Raw genomic sequence first — 8,427 nt, forward strand, 5'->3', positions numbered from 1 at the left:
CTAAACATTAAAGCAGAGACACTAAATCTCCTGGAAGAGAAAGTAGGAGGAACTCTTGAAGACATAGGGGTAGGCAAAGGCTTCATGAACAGAAACCAAATCACACAGAAAACAGTGAAAAGAATTAACAACTGGGACCTGCTCTTACTGGGAAGTTTTTTCATGTCAAAAGAAATTACGAAAAAAGTGAAAATTCAACCCACAAATTTGGAAAAAATCATGACAAATAAGTACTCAGACAAAAGTCTACTCTATAGAATTTATAAAGAACTAAAAAACACTAGGGTCTCAAAATTTAAAGACCCAATCCAGAAATGGGCATCAGAGATGAACACACGCTTCTCAGAGGAAGAAATGAATAAATATATGAAAAAATGCTCCACATCACTAGCCATCCACGAAATGCAAATTAAAACCACATTGAGATATCATCTCTCCCCAGAAAGAATGGTTATCATAAAGAAATCACCCAACAACAAATGTTGGAGAGGCTGTGGGGAAAAAGGAACTCTTCTCCACTGCTGGTGGGAATGTAGACTGGCGCAACCATTATGGAAATCAGTGTGGAGACTTCTTAGAAACGTTGAACTCAAAATCCCATTTAAATCAGCTATTCCTCTACTGGGAATTTTCCCGGAAGATCTGAAAACATCATATCATAGGGATATATGTGTGCCTATATTTATAGCAGCACAATTTGTGATAGCCAAATCTTGGAAACAACCAAGATGCCCATCACCTGAGGAATGGTTGAGAAAGATGTGGTGTTTTTACACAATGGAGTATTATTCAGATATTAAGATCGATAAACTCAAAGCCTTTATATTGAAGTCGATGCCACTTGAAGATATACTCATAAGTGAAATAAACCAGACACATGTGTAAATATCGTATAGTTTCCCTAGTATAAGAACTCAAAAGAAGAAATACAAATAGAAAGGTATAATACAAGTAAAAGAGAAGCAGTATCTCAAGGACTAACTAATCAAGAGAGGGAAAGGAGAAGAGTTAGAAAACATGACATGGGCCGGAGAGATAGCTCAGTAGAATAAGTGCTTGCCTGGAAAGCACAGGGTCCTGAGTTCAATCCTCTGTTTCTCAATAAATAAATAAATATATAAATATATAAGTAAGTAAAAAATGACCTTAAGATACATTTTTCTTAATCCTCTCTCCATCTTCTGCTCCTTTCCTGGTGCCCTTCATTTTCCTCTATTAATTTTGTCTTTTATATCTGCATCTTATTTGTTACAGTACTAATGTGGATATTCTGGATTGATTTTAATTATTAGTACCCAAAGCATGAGTCTGTGAGTTTATGCTCTGTAACTGGTATATAGACAATATGTGATATAGAAAATAGTGTTGTGCATCTCTAGTAAATCTTGTGTTTGTAACGCTTCAGTTCTTCTTCTGACGCTTCCTAGGATCTAATACAACAAATACTCTTGGCTTAGCATAGACTTTGTCAGACCCCTTCAACAGACACCTAACATTGACTCAATCTAGTGCGTTCTACCAGCAACATCCCAGATGTCATCAATACACAGGATTTTCTGACACAGGATTAGCAACAAACCTTCCCAGGAGAAGTTGACCCTTGAGATGTTACTATCTGTGGAGTTCGTGAAGTCATGCTGCCTCCAGGTGAAGAGAATGATGGCCCAATGTATTTCCAACTTGTGTTTTTTACCTGGAAACCAGGCCTCAGATGTAAAGCCTGGGAGAGCAATGGTGACACCTTTCTCCTGGGGCGTGGGAATGGTTTTGGTGAAATATGCTTGGGACACAACTGTGTCCACCTTCTTCAGCCATGCTCAGAAATAAAGTACATGCACATCCCTGAAAAAAAAAGAAAGAAAGAAACTGTCCTACCAATTTGAAAAAATAAATAAAATAAAATAAATAAAAAATTTAAAAAATATATAAGAGAATATATGCATGTTTCAGAACTTCTTAATTTGATAGCAAGACTAATTTTTTAAAAATCATCAGTTGGTTACAATAACATTGGGCTGAAATTAAATATTTCTGAATTTTAAAAAGTCTATGAACGGAGCAAAACAAACCACAGCTAGGGACTAGACAAGGATCTAGGGCATTAATAAAAACTGTAGATCAATATGAAAAAATTAAAAATCAACAAAGGACATGAAAATCCATGTAGAATTCATGAAAAGAAATTAACTTCAAAAACAAGATTAAATAACACACAATTTCATAGAAATCAGGATGGATAAATTAGAAATCTGGCAATCCAAAATGTTGGTACTTGTATACAACAGGTCACTACTCAACCGTAAAGAAGGATGAACTTGAGGCTTGTGTAGATGAATGGATGCAACTTGAGGCCATATTCATAAGTGAAATAAATCAGATCCCCATGTGTCAACATCATGTTACCTCCCTGGCAGGAGAAACAAAGAGTAAATGAGCTGTAAAACATACCCTAGATATTGTGCAATGAGAAGAAATTGTTCAAAAAGAAATAGGGTGGAGAAAGGACAGTAGGGGAAAGGGAAGAAATGCATGCCAGTTATCGCATTGGCGTCTCCTAGCTCATTGGAAAAGAAGGTTTTCACTCATACCAATTGGAGACATTTTTATGACCATATCTTGTACTGTGAGTAACTAACAATAACAATATGTGATGTATTAACCATTGGTTTTCTCCTATTATTTTGCTATGAAATTTTGTTTTACCTTTTCCCATAAAATAAATAAAAGAAAAACATGCTGGCAATAGTGTGGAACAATGAGAGCTTGCATGTGGGAACTGCACAAATATTTTGGAGAGCATTTTTATAGCACCTAATAAAATCTTTGACCTAGCAATTCCTCTAAGAGTAAACTTAGTGAAATGCCGCATTTCTGTAAGATATTTGTAAGAGTGTTTTTTATAAGGTTACTTTCTAAAACAAAAAATAGAAAAAAAGTCAAAACTACATCCGCAACCTGAGGACGAAACCAATTTATTGAAAAAGTAGCAATATATTTGTCACTGATGGGTTATAATTTGTGAACACACTGTAGCAGTGGAATGAAAGGGCTGAAGTGGTGCCTTTCCACTTGGGTAATGATCACAAATGTAGAATTAGGTCAAAAAAGCAACTCATAAGGATATAGAAAAGTATCCTTATGTTCAAAATGCCCATGAAATTTGAAGGCCCACGAAGACGATATTAAATGTTGTTGTGAACACGTGCATACCTATTGAAAGTATAAAAAATTAAATGGAAATATTGCACCTCAAATCCATAATTGTTAGTATTGAGGACAAACATCTTAAGTCATGTTTCCTGGAAAACAGAACCTGATGAGGATTTTAATGTTAATAATTTTGGTGACATGCAAATTCAAGGTGCCAAGGGTGAAAGTACAACAACTGAAGAAGGCCAGTCAGATAGCTCAGAGGACTAAAGCGCCTGCTTAGGTAGAGCACAGCAGCTGGGGTTTGATCCCCTGCATGCTGTGCCAGCCCTGCCCCCTCGGTGCAGTGAGATGGAGACTGAGGCTGGGCATGGTGGGGCGTGCCTGTAATCCAGAGCTTGGGAGGCTGAAAACAGGAAAATCACTGAGTCTGATCTATCTAGTGAGACCCTGTACACCCTGGAGACCCTATACGAAAGGCAAACTGAAGAAAGGAGACATGTTAACAGCTCGGGTAGATGGAAGAACCCTTCTCAGAGCAGACTATGGGAGGAAAGAAGAACAGCCTATCAGAGGGTATAGGGAGAAGATGTGGATCTTGTGGTTCCTCCAGTCTTCCTGCTCTCCTTGGTCAGAGTTTATCCTCAGAAAGCAAATTCTCCTGCACTTCCCTGACCTGCCACCTCTGTGGCCTTTGCCATGGACGCCATCTCTCAAGCCCCATGGGACGATGCTCCTTCACATCTTGAAATAGTCAAGGAGCTAGTGAGTTCTACTGTTTGTCTGCTGGGTGAAAAGTGATGGAGCTTCTGGCCACACTGCCTGGAGGTGGTACTGGCAGCCCAGGTGGTGCCAACAGACCAAGCTTTAGAAGCCAGGCAAAGGAAGAGAGGATCTGAATGGCTCCAAAGAGGGAGACGTGCCTGGAGGTATGCATAAGGAGATTCAGCTGTATGAATAACACATTACTGTTTAAGATGAGTATTAAGTGCACATATATGTCTTATTATAATTGTGATATATACATTAGCTAAACATGCATATTGCATATTAAATAATACATCTAAAAGGTTTGGACCAAACATTTGGACCAGGTAAAGGATTTTAAATATGTTTAAAGTATTAAGCCTAGCTGAGCTTTGAACCTTGGAGAGCTATATTTTCCCCTACTCTTCTCTTGGTAATTCTGATACATATATCTTGTAAGGAAGTGCTGACCAACTAGAGAAAAGCAAAGGAGCTACGTTTTCTTTCCATGTGTAGTAAGCAGAAATGAATTTGCTACCTTCCCACAGTGGCAGTATCGTTAAAGAGTTGAATTTTAAAATTGGCCTTTAGGGGTCAGCGAGATAGCTTAGCAGACTAAAGCACCTGCTTAGGCAAGCTTAGGCAAGAGCAGGGACTGAGGTTCGATCCTTGGGCACCACATGCCACATCAGCATGCTCCCAGGGTGGGCTGAGCCAGCCACAAAGTCTGGGTGTGGTGGCGCATGCCTGTAATCCCAGCAGTGGGGAGGCCAAAAACAGGAGGATCACTATGAGTCCAAGCTGCATAGTGAGACCCTGTAACAACCAAATACGTTAAAAAAATAATTAAAAAAAATAAAATTGGCTTCAAGTATAATTGGGCCTTGGAGTGATATTGGCATGGAAGAACATTTCATTAAATCTTTCTCTCGCTCTCTCTCTCTTTTTTTTTTTTTTGAACCAGGGATTGAACTCAGGCCCTTGTGCTTGCCAGGCAAGCACTTATTCTACTAAGCTATCCCACCGACCCAGAACATTTCATTAAAAATGAGACTTAGTTCAGAAAATAAGGATTAATGGTTTGACTAGATCATTTGTTGTTGAAAGAAAATGAAGAGTTCATTTTTAGAAAGATGCATAATTGCAGAGTGCAGAGAAACCTGGAGTGCTTAACCAGGCTATATTTCCCTGACAAGAGAGGAACTGAAAATTTCTAAACTGTATCTTCCAGGTTTCCAGATGTTGGTGCAGTCATACATCTGACTTTTAATTAGTGGACTATGTAAGCATGATTCTTGCAGACCTAGTCCATGAAATTTCCTTGGTAACACTTCATGTTTTCTGTTCCTTTGCCTGTTGAAGTGATATGGAAAGCCCAGGAAAGCTGTCTGAGGCCCAAATGATGGCAGAACCACTAGATGGAAGTTGGAGTCTCTGCACGACTATGTGAAGCAGAAACTCTGCCCCATCCTGTATACCTCAGTGGCTGGGAAATAACCAAGCAATGAACATTTTTGTGTTAAATCACTGAAAATGAATATTATGATAGCAGTTAGTTTACTCTGTAGAATGCATTTATGGTTGCATTTATATACCTGCATGCTAACCCGCGAGCTCTTTGAGGCCAAACACATAGCTCTTTTTGCAAAATCGACTAGCAATCACAAATCCTTCAAAACAGTAACGGAAAGAAAAATTCTCAAAAGCAACAAAATTCTCCACATTCTATAGGTCCAAAATAATTTGATGCCTAAGTTTTAATTTATAAGAGGGAAATTTCACAGAGTTACTTTCTCATGGCTATTCTGATTGGATAATCACTACAACAGATTGAAGCAGCCATTCATTCCAGCTGAGTAAAACTGCATTTAAAATGTCTGAAATATTCATGTTTCCCTTCACCTTCTCACTGAGAAACATCTGCCACACATTAACCCATGCGCTTTTAGCCCCAGATACATAAGACTGGTCAAGCACACCCATCTCTTATATTTCTACTGTAAACTTGTACTTTGGCATAATAGTAGCCAGCTGTGTGCCTCAGTCTCTCTCTCTCTCTGAGGGCTATAGGAATAAATCTATGTGTTTACCTGCTTGGTATGATTAATATCAAGGTGTGTGCATGTGTGCAAAAGTGACAAAGGGAATTTTTACTCCCCTTATGTTGCATGTAGCTTTATTTTGCATATGTTTACAAGAGCATCACAAGGCAGTATAATAGACCAACACCACTACAAGATATTTTTTTAACAAGTGTTTGATTTTTCTGATAGAATTAGCCCAATTCAGTCCAAGAAAAAACAGACTTGCGGGGGCCTGCCCCTTAGCTCAATTCTTTAAGTGGCTGCTTCAACAAAGCAGTCAGGCTCAGGTTGCTGTGGTTCCATCCCCACAACTCAAGCCAGCCAAACCTGCCCTGGAGGCATTCAGGCATTTGGAGAAAAAAAAAAAAAAACCTTCTGCCTTTAATGGAAAAAAAATAAAAAAGACATGAAAAAAAACCAAAACAGACTTGCAAGTTTGGGAGTTCAAAAATCAAATCATCAGATTATCCATCCATGGAGGATGAAGATGATCAGTTATGGAAAGTGCATGGCTTCATAATGGAAGGCTGTGGTGGGTGGGTGATGGCCACGATGAGAACTTCGACCGTGGCTGTGTGAGCCAGAATTCCCATGACAGAGAAATGGAGCAAGAATCCACTAATACGGACACACAGAATGCAGACCTCCTTGATCCGGACGATCAAGAAAACAGCAACATGAGCCGGCATTTGACTAGTTGAAGTGTTGCAAAATGATCACACAACCAAATGGACCAATCTAGTGTTAGGACAGGATCTGAAAATAGAATGAGGGTCTTGGCGGGCGGTGAAAGGTGTTGCCTGGAATGTCAGCACTACTGTTCAAGGCTGAAAACTGCAACAGATATAATGCTGCATGATGCTGTGAAATACACAAAGGCTGAAATGCAAGTAAAATATTCTATATTTTCACTAACAGCCAAAATTTTAAATGTATTTATTATGACACCTCACTAGCTGAACTGAAAGCATTCATAGGTCTGCTAGACTTAGCAAGGATTTCTCATGATGATTGCAGGAATGTAAAAGATTTATGCCATTTTATATGCAAAGATTTATTATGCTTTCAATTTAGACATATATCCTGGGACTTAATCACCATGTCCTTACTTACATAATAATAAAATCAAATGATGTTATGAACAAAATTGTCACACCTGCCTTCCAAACTAATTGGAATGTGATATTTGACAATTGGTTTACCAGTTTCCAGTTGATGTTACATTTTCTAGCAAAGCATAGGAACTATATGCAGGAACAAATCAGAACTTCCAAATTAAATGTTGCAATTTTAAAACAGAGAATTAAAAAGTATAATGTCTGTGTTTTAGGAAGATATAAAATTGGCCTCATACATGTCCAAGAAAAGCAAACTGGTACTGCTGATTTTAAAATTGCATCCTGATGGGCATATTACTAGGGAAAACTTGACAAAACAGAAGACTGGGATGGTAACTTTCTACAACAAAACCAAAGGCAGAATAGATATTGACAAGTTATTCTGCACCTATGATGTCAACTGAAAAACAAAGTGTTGGGCAATGCTTGTGTCTTACTTGATTCTAAACATTTATGTCATAAGTAGTTTGATAATTTACAAAGAAAATAACAAGTGCAAAGAATCACAGAGAAATTTTATTAGAAGTTTGGAACTGGAGCTCATAAGAGATCATTGACAGCATACGAAAAACAGTATGTTTCTTCCCAGGGAACTACGCAAAAAAATTGTGGAGCACACTGGCGAGCTGACAGGTGAACAGGCAGGTGCAGCATCACAAAGACCTGCTATGACAGGACAAGAGCAGGAAAACAAAAATGATGTCAACTGTACTCTACAAGAAAGTACAGGAAAACAAGACATGTGTTATAAGCATAAGTGATACTTGTGTACGGCGCATGCAATTATCACGTGTGGAGACTGCCTTTGGAGAGACAGTTGAAGCAAAACTTATTTTTGTGGTAGAGTTCTACTGGTATCTTCCTTGTAGCTCATATAGACATTTATTTCTAATGTTATCATTTAGTTTTTATAAGAAAGTACAGCGGGTACAAAATGTTGATGTGTATTCTAAATGCACAATGCATAGTAAGAGTTGCATACTGTATTTTATTGATATCCTATGTGTCTATTAAATATACACTATGTAATATAATGAGAACTTCCTGAAAAAAAAACCAAAAAAAATCCCGCTGAGATGTCAAAAATGTCCTTCAAGAGCTGGGAAATAGCTTAGTGACATAAGCACCTTCTTGGTAAGTGCAGCTCCTGAGTTTGATCCAAAGTACCAAAACAGGAGTAGGATTTTCTGCCGAGTTCCTGGAGCCCCCAGACCCAGTCCTAGCCCAGGTCCGGAAGGAGCTGAGCACAGCAGCCAGACCTAAGCCAGACGCAGCTGGATAAGTCCAAACTCTGTAGATCTCCACCTTAACTTCAGTAGGTGTGAAGG

Source organism: Octodon degus, unplaced genomic scaffold (genome assembly GCF_000260255.1).
Source record: "Octodon degus isolate 3935 unplaced genomic scaffold, OctDeg1.0 scaffold00105, whole genome shotgun sequence".
NCBI classification, from domain to species: Eukaryota; Metazoa; Chordata; class Mammalia; order Rodentia; family Octodontidae; genus Octodon; species Octodon degus.